Source organism: Tupaia chinensis, unplaced genomic scaffold (assembly GCF_000334495.1).
Source record: "Tupaia chinensis unplaced genomic scaffold, TupChi_1.0 Scaffold148488_1, whole genome shotgun sequence".
NCBI lineage: Eukaryota > Metazoa > Chordata > Mammalia > Scandentia > Tupaiidae > Tupaia > Tupaia belangeri.
This window is the reverse complement of record NW_006208337.1, coordinates 93,651-107,777: the sequence shown is the minus strand read 5'-3', so window position 1 is coordinate 107,777 and position 14,127 is coordinate 93,651. Positions and strand designations below refer to the sequence as shown.

The 14,127-nt window shown below is 42.6% G+C and overlaps 1 protein-coding gene across 2 annotated transcripts in view; it reads left to right on the top strand.

Annotated features, from left to right (window-relative positions):
- Positions 1-14,127, top strand: part of UBE2V2 (ubiquitin conjugating enzyme E2 V2) — an 85,641-nt gene that overhangs the window by 36,509 nt on the left and 35,005 nt on the right. The window lies entirely within an intron of this gene.

Sequence of the window (14,127 nt, the reverse complement as noted above, 5' to 3'; positions counted from 1 at the left end):
ACCCCCCCAAAAAAAAAGCTGAAATTTCTGGTGGATGGAGCTATAAAAGAATATTGAGTTTGTTTTCAGGGAATTGCTTTTTCTACTTTTTTTATAGGATAGCTTTATTGGGTTAGCAAGTGGTGTGGAGGTAAGGTGGCTGGATCCCACATGGACAACCGTGTGGTTCAATTCCTGTACTCGGTGGCTTGAAAATCACAGAGGTGTGGCTTGAAAATCACAGAGGTGTGGGAACCAGCAGTTAGCGTAATGGCTGTGTCGCTTGACTCCCATGTAGTCGACCGCGGTTCGCGTCCCTGACCTGGTGGCTTAAAACTCACGCCGGGCATGTGTGTGTGCGTGCCCAAGATCCTGAGAGGAGAATGGAGGAGAAGGGATTGCGGCGTGACCATCCCCCCTGGGGGGTGATTTCTCGCTTTCTGTCTCTCTGTCTGTCTCTGTCTGTCTGGCGAGCGCACGCACCCTATAGTGAAAAAAACCTCTCCAAAAAAAAAAAAAAAATCACCTGTGTGCTTGCATGCCCAAAATCCAGAGAGGGAGAAATGGAGAAGGAATTGCAGCATGGCCATTTTCTGGGGGGTGTTTTCTCACCCCTCCATCCTCATCTCTTAAAAGCATGCTCACCCTATAGCAAAACAAACCAAAAAAATCCCCAACACAGGAACTGAAAATAGCTTTATTGAGATACAATTTGTGTAGCATACAGTTTTCCCATATAAAGTATGTGATTCAGTGGTTTTTGGTATATTCACATAGGTGTAACCATCACTGCATCATTTTAGCACATTTTTGTTACTCTATACCCTTTAGCCCTCACTGCCCTGTCCTCCCCAAACCTCTTCTCGGCTCTTGGAACCTGTTAATCTACTTTCTGTCTGTGTAGATTTGTCCATTTTATACTTTCGTATGAATAGACTCATGTTCTTTTTGTGTCTGATTTCTTAGTAAAATATTATCAAGGGTCATCCATGTTGTAATATGTATCAGTACTTTATCCCTTTTTATGGCTGAAGAGCCACAGTATTGATCCACCACATTTTGTTTATTCATCTGTTGCTGGACATTTAGGTTGTTTCCACTTTCTGTCTTTTGAGCATAAATCTTTATGTCCATGCACAGATTTGTGTATAGGCATATGATTTCTTGGGTGGTTACCTAGAAGTGATTCAAATTACTACGCCATATGGTAACTGTGTTAACTGAACTATATTAGCTGTAAGAACGAAGAATTATTTTTCAAAGAACTGCAGGACGGTTTTCTAAAGGGAAACCATGGGAAACCATGTTACCTTCTCATCATTAGTATACAAGGGTCTCAGTTTCTCCACATCTCCCCCCAGTGTTATCCTTTTTTGGGGGGGGAGAGGTTTTTTCTATAGGGCGTGTGCTCTCGCCAGACAGACAGAGACAGAGAGCCAGAAAGCTAGAAATCACCCCCCAAGGGGGATGGCCACACCACAGTCCCTTCTCCATTCTCTTCTCGGGATCTTGGGCACGCACATACACGTGCCCAGCGTGAGTTTTAAGCCACCGGATCCGGGACATGAACTGCAGTTGACTACATGGGAGTCCAGGACATAGCAATTATGCTAACTGCTGGTCCAGATATTTGTTATCCTTTTGATTCTAGCCTGGGGTTGTGACATGGTGTCTTGTGGCTTTGATTTGCATTTTTCTGGAGGCTGGTGATGTTGAGTACCTTTTCATGTATTTATTGGCCATTTGTATATCTTTGAAGAAAGATACATATCTTTTAAGTCTTTTCTCTAGTTTAAAAATCGGATTGTCTTGGGACTAGCAGTTAGCGTAATGGTTATGTCACTGAACTCCCATGTAGCTGACTGAGGTTCGAGTCCCGGACCTGGTGGCTTAAACTCAAGCTGGGCACGTGTGCGTGCGTGCCCAAGATCCTGAGAGGAGAATGAAGGAGAAGGGATTGTGGCGTGGCCATCCTCCCTGGGGGGGTGTGATGTCTCACTTTCTAGCTTTCTGTCTCTGTCTTTCTGGTGAGCCCACATACCCTATAGAAAAAAAAAAAAGCAAACCTCTCCAAAAAAGAAAATTGGATTGTCTTTTTTGAGTTGTAGGAGTTCTTTATCATTGCAGATACATGTCCCTTATCACATACATGGTTCACAAATATTTTCTCTTATTCTGGAGGTTTTCTTCGTGTTCTTTTTCTTTCTTTTTTTTTCTTATTTTGGACTATAGGGTACAAGTGCTTGAAGGGGTGGTCATGCAACAATCCCTTCTCTTTTATTCACTTGGGATTTGGGGCATGCTCACACACATGCCCATCATGATTTTCAAGCTGCTGGGTCTGATACTCAAACTGCAGAGTCCGTGTGGATCCAGCACCTTAACCGTCATGCCATCTGCTGGCCCCACTTGGAGGTAGTCTTGGAAACTCAGAAGTTTTCAGTTTTAATGAAGACAGATTTATCACTTTTTTCCTACCTTATTAAAATTCAATGTCTGGCTTTAGTATATACTTTATTGTTTATCTGGTTCTATAATTTTAAAAATGTCATTGGCATACTGTGATTCTAGTTACCTGGTTTTGATTATTTTACATGATTACCATATGACGGGGCAGGAAGAGTCTGAGGTTCACCTTCCCAGGTGTGAGGTTTAATTTCATATTTAGGGAAGTTATAGGCCAGTAGGTGGTGTGGAGGTGAAGGTGGCTGGATTCCACATGGTCAACTGTGTGGTTAGAATCCCACACCCAGTGGCTTGAAAAACATGCCAGGCGTGTGTGTGTGTCCGTCCAAAATCCCAAGGAGAAATGGAGGACTTGATGCCGCAATCCTCCAGCCTCCATAGGTTTTTGTCATAGGGCGGGCGCCACCACGCCCAAGGAGAAATGGAGAAGAAAGGATTGCAGTGCGGTGATTTTAATCAGCTCACTCTCTTTATGTCCCTGCAAGCACATGCACCTTATAATGAATTAAAAAACAAAAAAGATAGCCAGGTGTGAGGCATACTGCAAGCAGTTTATTTGGAAGTTGTGGCTTGGGTTTTCAAATCTAGTGATGGGAATGTTAGAGAAAAGTACAAACAGTGCATAGCTTGGTTTGCTGGTATTCATGCTACCTAAATTACTGCTTGTGGTTGACTGAAAAGTATTGATGCAAGTGGTTATTTCCTCAGGAGAAATACGTAAGTCATTGAAAAGTCTTTAATTTTCTAAACCGTTTACCTCATAAACAGTGATTTGGAGGGATATCTCTGTGTTTTGTTTAATACTTTTTTTCTGACTCTGGAAGTGAATCCAACTTCCTTGACTCACAGGAGAATAATTATACCTGTTTAGTGGTCTCTATCCAAAGACTTCATATCTTTTAGAGTGTATGCCATTCCTCATTTTTTCTTAGAAATTAAAGCTGTAGAGGAACCAGAGTATACTGTAGTTTAGCCAACTTTCTTCCACTCCCTAGTTTGCTCTAATGGAAGTTTGCTTCATAGTTATATAATAAAGATTGTTAGCTGCTTTCCTGGAGAGTGTAAAACAACTGCTGTGTTCTCTCTTGGCCTGTCTTCTCACCGTGAGATACCTACAGAGTGTCTAGGCACAATCTTCTGCAACAGCTTATTGCATATATTTGAATGTATCTGTTTACATATGTTTGTTTACACTGTTAGTTTGTAAGATCTTAGGGCAAGGATTCTGTTTATCAGCAACACATGCTTACCTTGGTTCATAGTTACCAGATGTTTATTGAGTTCTTGTTGTGTTGTGAACATATTCTATAATACATTTTCTGTGTGATTTGATAATGAGAACATATATTACTCAAGTAAAATCTATCCCTTTTTTATATTTTAATATTTTACTAAGTTTTGCTTTTAGTTTATTTTTCTGAAGTGAAACATAGTACTGAAAGAATTATTTAAGCTCCAATGTGTTCATTAAATATAAACCCAGTAAGTTGTTTATTTCTCTTGTCTACCTGAGTTAGTATCAAGAAAAGACTTCAGAATGAACTATCCATATGGTTGCATTCTTTTTTTAACCAGGTGGCTGGGGGGCAAGGGGTGGTTTCATTTGTAACCTAAAGAATAACAACAGGGGGAACCAGCCGTTAGCATAATGGCTATGTCGTTGGACTCCCGTGTAGTCGACCGCAGTTCAAGTCCCGGACCTGGTGGCTTAAACTCACCCTGGACGTGTGTATGTGCATGCCCAAGATCCCGAGAGGAGAATGGAGGAGAAGGGATTGCGGTGTGACCATCCCCCCTGGGGGGTGATTTCTCGCTTTCTGTCTCTATGTCTCTCTCTGTCTGTCTGGCGAGCGCACGCGCCCCATAGCAAAAACCTCTCCAAAATAAAAAAGCAAAAAGAATAACAACAGCATGATTTATACTGTCCTGGGTATACTCACCTTCCACACTACAGGTTTGAGAAGTACTTTGCAAATCCTTGAATCCTGAGGTCCCCATTCACTCACCCACAGAGGTTTGTGGCCTATTAGGAACTGGGCAGCGGGACCAGCAGTTAGCATAATGGCTATGTCGTTGGACTCCCGTGTAGTCGACCGCAGTTCAAGTCCCGGACCTGGTGGCTTAAACTCACCCTGGGCGTGTGTATGAGCATGCCCAAGATCCCGAGAGGAGAATGGAGAAGGGATTGCGGCATGGCCATCCCCCCGGGGGGTAATATCTCACTTTCTGTCTCTGTCTCTCTCTGTCTGGTGAGTGCACGTGCCCTATAGCAAAAATCCTCTCCCCCCCAAAAAAAGGAACTGGGCAGCACAACAGAAGGTGAGCAGTGGACACATGAGCAAAGCTTCATCTGCATTTACAGCTACTCCCCGTTGCTTGCATGAACACACGAACCAAGCTTCGCCCCCTGTCAGACCAGCAGTGGCATTAGAGTCTCCTAGGAGGAGAGTGGGCCCTACTGGGAACCTGAACACATAAGGCATCTGTTAATAGGCTGAGACTTCCTTATGGGACTCTAATGCCTGATCTGAGGTGGAGCTGCTGCAGTGGTGCTAGTACTGGATAGCCGCACATTATGGTGAATTCTATAATTATCTCATTAGTTGTTACAATGTAATAGTAATAGAAGTTGTGCTCTAATCAACCCCTTTTCCCCATATCCCCATAGGAAAAAATTGTCTTCTATGAAACTGATCCCTGGTGCCAAAAAAGTTAGAGATTGCTGCTCTAATCCAAAGGTTTTTCCTCCTATATTTTAAGGTATAGCACAGGTACTTCAAATTTATGAAGTTTGACTTGAAAATTTTAAATTTTCATCTATTCAATTTTTTAGACATTTTTATCTACTCTGTTTAATTCTAAGACATTTTAATATCTGGAATGAGTGTATACTTATAGTTTAATTTTTTTGAGAGTTTTTTTGCTATCGGGTGCATTCACTCAATGGGAAAGTGAGAAATCACCCCCTGGGAGGGATGGCCATACCACAGTCCCTTCTCTTCCATTCTCCTCTAAGGACTTTGAACACACATGCACATGTGCCCAACGTGAGTTTCATGCTGACAGGTCCAGGACTGTAACTTCAGCTGACCACGTTTGAGTCTAGTACCTTAACCACTAAGCCACCTACTAGCCCCTATAATTTCATTTTTTAAAAAATTAATTAATGAATTTATTTTAATTTGACCAGAGAGACAGACACAGAGAGAGGAAAAGTGAGCAAACAAGCCGCCAGGTCCAGGACTCAAACTGTAGTTGGCCATGTGGGAATCCAGCTCCCTTAACCACCATGCTGTCTGCTGGTCCCAATCATTTTTAAAAGTAAAAAAAGAAAAATGGTCCACTTCAGATTTGATGAAAGACAGTATTTAAAAATCGACTAAAAAGTATTTATTGGGGTGAATATATATCAGATTTCAAATACTAGATTTTATAAACATTTTATGAGTATTCTCATTTATTACCTGAATACTAAACAGTCGTTATTAGTTTAAACTTTAATGTATTATAGTGAAGCATACTTTTTTTTTTTTTTTTTTGAGAGAGACTTTTACTATAGGGCACATGTGCTTGCAGGAGACACAGAGAAAGAAAATGAGAAATCACCCCTCAGGGAGGATGGGCACGCCTCAGTCCCTCCGTTCTCCTCTCGGGATTTTGGGCAGTCACGCATATGTGCCTAGCATGAATTTAAGCTGCTGGGTCTGGGATTTGAACTGCAGTCAACTACATGAGAGTACAGTGATGTAACCATTATGCTATCTGCTGGTCCCGTGAAGTATACTTTTAATCTAATGCAATTTTTTGAAATATTTATCTTAGCGACCAGGGTTAAAATTGCATGATACATGGTAAACCATTTCAGCAAAAGACTATTACCTTTTCATTTTTTTCTGTGAATTACACAAATGTAGGTTTTTTTTTTTTTTTTTTGGACGTTTTTTCTTTTGGGCGTGGGGGCTCACTAGAGAGACAGACAGAGACAGACAGAAAGCGAGAAATTATCACGGGGGAGGGGAGGGGGTGGCCATGCCACAATCCTCTCTCCTCCATTCTCCTCTTGGGATCTTGGGCACATACGCATACGGCATCAGTTTAAGCCACCAGGTCCAGGACTCGAACTGCAATCGACCACATGGGAGTCTAGTGACATAGCCATCACGCCAACTGCTGGTCCCACAAATGTAGTTTTTAATACTAACTTGATAGCTTTATAATGTCACAATGTTTGAATAATGAATGAAATTCAGTTATGGAGATTAAAATATATGCATGTGCCTTCATGTCAGTAGTTGTGTGTTCTTGACGTTTTTTAAGTTCTTGATGCTTAAGTTCTTGATAATAGAATTCTTTTTTTTTTTTGAGAGGTTTTTCGCTATAGGGCGCGTGCGCTCGCCAGACAGACAGAGACAGAGAGACAGAAAGCGAGAAATCACCCCCTGGGGGGATGGTCACGCTGCAGTCCCTTCTCCTCCATTCTCCTCTCGGGATCTTGGGCATGCACGCACACGCACCTGGCGTGAGTTTTAAGCCACTGGGTCTGGGATGTGAACCGCGGTCGACTATGTGGGAGTCCAGCGACATAGCCTTTAGGCTAACTGCTGGTTCCCAATAATAGAACTCTTAATAGTGGAGTTGTAACTGTTGTTTCTGAAACAACCAGTGGGGGTTAATGGCTCAGTTAGAGTTGTGAAACTGGGTTTTCCCTGAGTTATGAACTGTGATGGGAATTGATGATTCTTTTAGTGAATGGGTGTTTGGAGCTGATAGGACACTGGTCTGGCTAGTGAGGGATTCCACTGAGGGTGCTGGGAGCAAGTGCATAAACAGCCAGGGCAGGGGCAGGGTAAGGTAGGTGCATAGAATGACCTCCCTACTCTGGAGAACGCTTCACTATTCTAAACAGTTCTACTAATAACTATAGGCAGGAAAGGCTCTGGAAATCTGCTTCAGTTTTTAATTAAAATTTTTCTTTAATTCAATTTTTCAGTTTGCTATAGGGAGCATGTGCTTGCCAAAGAGAAGAGAAAGTGAGAATTCACCTGTCGGAGGGGGTGTCCACTGAACAAATCTCCTTTATCCTCTTGGGATTTTGGGCACACATGCACATGTGCCTGGTGTGTTTTTCTTTTCTTCTTCTTTTTTTAATAACTAAAAAATAAAAAAAAATATTTATTTTTGTTATTTTTTAATTCAACCAGAGAGAGAGAAAGAAAGTGAGAGAGCTGACTGCCAGGTCCAAGTCTTGAACTGTAATTGACCATATGGGAATCTAAGTGCCTTAACTACCATGCACCTGCCAACCCATCCTGTCAATTGTTTTAAGCCGCTGGGTCCAGGACTTAGTGCATCAGCCATGTAGGATCTAGCTGCTGTAACCACTGTGCTGCTAACTGATCCTCTAAACCATCACACTACCGGCTGACCTGCAATTTTTAATGATTAATTTATAAAGTAAACTTTATATGATTAAATGGGAACTTGTCAAATACATATATATAAGAAAATGGCTCTGATAGTGAAATGAATATATCTATCATTTCAGACTTACCTATTCCACCATCCAACCGTGGCAAGCATAGTTATAATCTACTCATTTAGTAAAAATGCTGACTACAGTATGCTGTTATGAACTGTAGACCTCACGTTGTATGTTAGATCTTTTAGGCTTGTTCATTCTGCATAGTGTCCTTTGAACTACATCTCCCTAGTGCCTCTCCCTACCCTGGTAACCACTGTTTTATTCTATAAATATTTGACCCCCTTTTTAAAAAAAAAAATTATTATTTAATTTGATTTATTACTTAGAAATTATCCATTTAATTTTATTTATCATCATAATTATTCCTCAACTTGCTGTAGTACACGTGCACCCACCAGAGAGGGAAAGTGAGACAGCAACGTCTGGGATTCAAACTGTGATCAGTCGTGTGGGAGTCCAGCACCTTAACCACCATGCCACCTGCTGGACCCTATTATTTTTAAATTTGCTATAGGGCCCATACACTCAGTAGAGAGAGAGAGAGAAAGAGAAAGTGAGAAAGCAAGCCACCAGGTCTGTGACTTGAACTGTGGTTATTCGTGTGGGAGTCTAGCACCCTAACCACCATGCCACCTGCTGACCTTTGACCCCACTTTAAAAAACTTTTTTTATAAGAGATTTTCACCATAGGGCTTGTGTGTTTGCCAGACATAGACAAAAAACGAGAAATAACCCCTAGGGGAGATGGCGGTGCTGCAATTCCTTTTTCTCCATTCTCTTGGGATTTTGGGTGCGCGTGCGCACGCACACACACACACACACACACACACACACACGCCCAGTGTGAGTTTGAAGCTGCTGGGTCTGAGACTCATACTGTGATTGACTACATGGGAGTCCAGCAACTTAACTATTATACCATCTGCTTGTACCTTTGTTTTATGTTTTTATTTTTGGGAGAGATTTTTGCTATAGAGCGCGTGTGTGCTCCAGAAAGAGACAGAGACAGAAAGCGAGAAATCACCCCCCAGGGGGATGGTCATGCCGCAATCCCCTCTCCTCCATTCTCTTCTTGGGACCTTGGGTACATGCACACATGTACCCGGCGTCAGTTTAAGCCACTGGGTCTGGGACTTGAACCGCGGTCGACTATATGGGAATCCAGTGATATAGCCATTATGCCAACTGCTGGTCCCAAGAGATGTTTTAATAGAAAAGTAAAGATTTCTAATAGGAATTGAGGGTAGGAAATATACCCCTATGCCTGAAAGATGTGGGTGAGCAGCTGCCAGAGGACAACTGCTTTGGGAATGAGATTAGGTGTTACTTTTATATCCTGGGGGTTGGTAATGCAATGAATATTTAGAATGGGAAGGTCAATCATAGTATTGGGCTTCTTTGGTTCCCCCCCAGCTGTTTTTCTGTGCCGACTTTTTTCTGTGCTTGCACATCTTTCTCAGGTTAGAAATGTAGCTGTCTAATCCATACCCAGGGTAGTCTGTGAAGGGTTGAGCATCCATATCTGGATGTACTGTCCAGATGTTGACGTGGTGTCCCATCCCAGTGGTGAATTTCTGTGTGTATATCTGGAACAGCAGAAGGCAGGTAACAACCTTCCTAGCACCACGAGCCAGGTGGGAAGAGTGGGAGGAAGGAATCTTCAGAGAGGGTCTGGTTGCATTTTCTCATAGGCTGTGAATGATCAAGCAAGTTGTAAAACAGCTCTGGTTATAGGAAACTCCATGTGAGCAAGTGTGAGAGCTCATACTTGATCTCCAGTGAGAACAATGAATACCTCTTCTCAAACTTGACCACAGGAACTCCATTTTATAAGTTGGCTCTATGTTAATACATGTGTGTGTCCATTTCCTTTCATAATGACCTTTCTTGGGAATCCCCACCCTATTGACCTACTCATTGGGTCTAATTCCTGTCTTGGTCAGAGTCCTGGAACTGGTGGCTTGGAGTTCATGCTGGGCACAAGTACATACATGCCCAAAATCTGGAGGAGAATGGAGGAGAAGAGACTGTGGTGTGACCATGTTGCGGGGGTGGGGCTTCTTCTTCTCATTATCTCCCTCTTCTTATCTCCAGTGAGTGCATGGGCCCTATGGAAAAAAACAAACAAAACAAACAAACAAAAAAACCAAAAAAACTTGGGCAAGCAGGTAGTGTGGTGGTTAAGGTGTCAGGTTCTCACATGACTGGTGTTTTTTTTTTTTTTTATTTTTTAGAGATTTTCGCTAGAGGGCATGTGCGCTCGCCAGAAAAACAGACCGAAAGCGAGAAATCACCCCCCAGGGGGGATGGCCATGCTGCAATCCCTTCTCCTCCATTCTCCTCTTGGGATCTTGGGCACGCACACACACGTGCCTGGCGTGAGTTTAAGCCGCCAGGTCCAGGACTTGAACCGTGGTCGACTACGTGGGAGTCCAGTGACATAGCCATTACGCTAACTGTTGGTCCCATCATGACTGTGGTTTGAGTCTCGGACCTGGCAGCTTGCTTTCTCACTATCTCTCTCTCTGGTCAAATTAAAAAGTAATAATAAATACAATGAAATATAACTAATAATTTTTTTTAAAAAAGGACCAGCAGATAGCTTAAGGTTACGTCATTAGACATCCATGTAGTCAACTGTGGTTCGAGTCCTGGACTCTGTGGCTTTAAAACTCATGCTGGGTACGGGTTGTGTGCTTGCCCGAAATCCTGAGAGGAGAATGGAGGAGAAGGGATTGCGGTGTGGCCCATCCAGGAGGGGGGGTGATTTCTTGCTTTTTGTCTCTCTCTCTCTCTTTTTTCTGGTGAGCGGGCATCGCAGAAATCTCCCCCTCCCCCAAAAAGAACTCCCTTTAGATTCTACAGGCCCAGTGAATGTAAAATATCAGTTGTAGGTTGCCTTTGGATCCTTACTGATGAATGTGAGAGTTTTTGATATGATCAATATATGTGTGTTGGTATTAGGTCTGTTTTTTCGCTTATACACTGTGTAATTCATGTACTTTAAAAATTATTTGGCAGGGCCCCAACAGGTGGTGTAGTGGTTAAGACACTGGACTCCCACATGACCGATCACAGTTTGAGTCCTGGACCTGGTGGCTTGATTTCTCAGTCTTTCTTTCTCATCTTTTTCTGGTCAAATTGAAAAAATAATTACAATAAATAAGTACATAAAAAAGAATTTGGCAGGAGATGCGGGTGCTTGTGGCAGGGGAGGAGAGAGGTGAAGAGAGAGAGACAAGGAAGAGAGAGAGACAGGCAGAGAAAGTACCTCCTATGGGGCATGGTCACGCCACAATGTATTTTGTCCACGTTTGCCTTCTTTCAGGATTTTGGGCACACATACACATGCTCTCCATGTGTTTTTCAAGCCTCCAGGTCCGGCACTTAAACTGTGCAGCAGGCCCTGTGGGATCCAGCCACCTTATCCACCATACTCTGGGCTGGCCTCTCATATTTTAAAATGATTTTATGTAATGTTTTAAATATGACATCTTACCCGAATGCTTGCCAGTTGACCTCTTAAGTTTTTTACACTGCCAAACATAATTTGATCAGTCCGCTTTTCCCCACTCCCCACCCTTTACACCAACAGCTAATTTGACCAGAGAGAGAAAGTAAAAAGCAAGCTTCCAGGTCTGGGACTTGACCTCAGTCAGCCATGTGGGAATCCAGTGCCTTAACCACCACTCCACATGCTTGCACCTTGTAAGCCTGTTTTCCAGGTTGTTTGCATTGAGAGTTTTGCTTAGTTATTCCTTTTTTTTTTTTTTTTTAAGAAGTTTTTGCTATAGGGTGCATGTGCTCACCGGAAAGACAGAGACAGAGAGACAGAAAGCGGGAAATCACCCCCAGGGGGGATGGCCACGCTGCAATCCCTTCTTCTCCATTCTCCTCTCAGGATCTTGGACATGCACGCACACATGCCTGGCATCACTTAAAGCCTCCGGTCCAGGAGTCAAACCGCGGTCGGCTACGTGGGAGTCCAGCAACATAGCCATTATGCCAACTGCTGGTCCCTCTACCATAACTTTCAAACCATGGGGTTCAAGACCATGGTCAGCCATGTGTGAGTCCAGCACGTTAATCACCATGCCACCTGCTGGACCATTAAGATCTTAAAATAATTACCCTTGTCATTATGAAGATACTCCCCCAAGAATAACTATAAACTTACATTTCTTTGCCTCCCTTTCATAACAAATTAAGTCAGGTCATGTTTAAGAGCATTCAGAACTAAATGGGACCAGCAGTTGGCATAATGGCTATGTTGCTGGACTCCCACGTAGTCAACTGCGGTTCGAGTCCCGGACCCGGAGGCTTAAACTCACACCAGGCATGTGTGTGTGCGTGCCCGCCTAAGATCACAAGAGGAGAATGGAGAAGAAGGGATTGTTGCGTGGCCATCTCGCTTTCTATCTCTCTGGCGAGTGCATGCGCTCTATAGCAGAAACCTCTCAAAAAGAAAAAAAAAATAGTAAGCACACATGCATGTGTGCCCAGAATCCTCAGAGGAGAATGGAGGAGAGGAGATTGCAGTGTGGCCACCCACTTGAGGGTGATTTCTCACTTTCCCTCTTTCTGTCTGTCTCTGACTAGCGCACACGCCCTGTGGCAAAAATGTGAGGGGGAGGGACTTAAAAAAGCCATAAAAAGGGGACCAATAGGTAGTATGGTGGTTAAGGGCGCTGGAATCCCACATGGCTGACTATAGTTCAAGTCCTGGAGCTGGTGGCTTGCTTTCTCACTTTCCCTCTTGCTCTGTCTCTCTCTGGTCAAATGAAAGAATAAATAAATAAAATAATTCTTAAACAAAGCAAATCAGTAGCTATAGAAAAATAGAAAAGCAGTGGTTTCAGTGTTATGTACATAGAAACGTAGACCTTAACATACAATTCCCAGAGCCACCCAACAGGAATTTATAAAGAGCTTTATTCTCAACAACTTGATAGAGGAAGTTTTATGTCTTTCTATATAATTAAACACTAAAATGATTATAGTAACATCTACTGTGTATAAAGTGGATTACCTGTTTAATTTTTCCACCATGATTTGGTGAGGTAAGAACTATTGTTCTTCACAGATGACAAAGCTGCTGTCGTCACATGTCAAGTTAATGGCAGGGGACCAGTTGATGTGTAAGGGTTATGTCACTGTACTCCCACATAGTCGATCGTAATTCGAATCTCAGACCTAGCTCTCCTGTTGGGCGTAAGTACCCAAGCTTCTGAGAGGAGAATGGAGAAGGGAATGCAGTGTGGCCACTGTGGGGATGATTTCTTGCTTTCTGTTTGTCTGCCTCTCTCCAGTGAGTGCATGTGTCCTATAGCAAAAATCTCTCTTCAAAAAAGTAGAGAACTGAATTGAATGTAGGCACTCATCCTAGATCTGTGCTCCTGCCACCTGGATATATGCTGCCTCTGTAGCTGGTGCTTCGTCACTTTGTGGGTGCTGTGGTCTAAAGCTTGGATTTTTTTTTTAAACATATATCTATCATCATCTATTCATCATCTGTTGTGATATTTCAAGGCACTGGGTCCAGGCTTCAACTTGGTCAGGCATATCAGAATCCAGTACCCAAACTATCACTCCACCTGCTGGCCCCTAGAGCCTGGATTCTTTTTTTTTTTTTAATTTTTTTATTATCATAATCTTGTTTATATTACATTGAATCACATATAACTTTACAGTATATTACATTTCTTTTTTTCTTTTTTCAGAAGGAATACCATTCATATTAGTCAATACAAAGACATAAAGTCCCCATCATCATCATCCAATAGCTTTTCATTTTTTTCCAGATTATTATTATTATTATTCCAATTTTTTTTGAGAGGTTTTTGCTATAGGGCGTGTGCGTTCGCCAGACAGACAGAGAGAGAGAGACAGAGAAATAGAAAGCAAGAAATCACCCCCCAGCGGGGATGGCCATGCTGCAATCCCTTCTCCTCCATTCTCCTCTCGGGATCTTGGGCACGCACGCACATGCGCCTGGCGTGAGTTTAACCCACCGGGTCCGAGACTCGAACCGCGGTTGACTACTTGGGATTCCAGCGACATAGCCATTACGCTAACTACTGGTCTCTCCAATTATTTTTTTAAACATTTCATCCTTATTTATCATTTTTCTTGTAAAAATACTTTTCCCAACATGAAATACTTCTCACATCTGTCCAGTTGAGAATACTATACATGTTATC